Source organism: Macaca thibetana, chromosome 9, assembly GCF_024542745.1.
Source record: "Macaca thibetana thibetana isolate TM-01 chromosome 9, ASM2454274v1, whole genome shotgun sequence".
In the NCBI taxonomy this organism is placed as follows: Eukaryota; Metazoa; Chordata; class Mammalia; order Primates; family Cercopithecidae; genus Macaca; species Macaca thibetana.
The window spans coordinates 1827403-1828201 of record NC_065586.1 but is presented as its reverse complement, the minus strand read 5'-3'; positions in this window follow the sequence as shown (position 1 = coordinate 1828201).

Genomic DNA, 799 nt, shown 5'->3' with positions numbered 1-799 from the left:
AACCCTATGCCCTGTGATATGGTTTGCATCTGTGTCTCCATCCAAATCTCATGTTGAATTGTGATCCCCAGTGTTGGAGGTGGGACTTGGTGGGAGGTGGTATGGTTTGGATCTGTATCTCCATCCAAATCGCATGTTGAATTGTGATCCCCAGTGTTGGACGTGGGACTTGGTGGGAGGTGGTATGGTTTGGATCTGTATCTCCATCCAAATCGCATGTTGAATTGTGATCCCCAGTGTTGGACGTGGGACTTGGTGGGAGGTGGTATGGTTTGGATCTGTGTCTCCATCCAAATCTCGTGTTGAATTGTAATCCCCAGTGTTGGAGGTGGGACTTGGTGGGAGGTGATTGGCTTACAGGGGTGGTTTCTAATGGTTTAGCACCATCCCCCTAGTGCTGTCTCATTCTCACAATTTGTCCTGAGATCTGGTTGTTTAAAAGTGTGTGGCACGTTCCCCTTTGCTATCTCTCTCCTGCTGGCCATGTAAAGATGTGCTTGCTTCCCTTTTGCAGCCCACCATGATTGTAAGTTTCCTGAGGCCTCTCCTGCCGTGGCTTCTGTATGGTCTGTGGAACTGTGAGTCAATTAAACCTCGTTTCTTCATAAATTACCAAGTCTCAGGTAGTTCTTTATAGCAATGTGAAAACAGACTAATTTACCCTGCCATAAATGCTCTCCTGGGAACATAGCATGAAAACACTCCAAATTTCATTGCTTCAGCAATGCACTGGTATGCCTAAGGAAATCGTCATCAAAGAAACAGACCATAGAACACAAGCACCTTGGGAGGGCTCCAC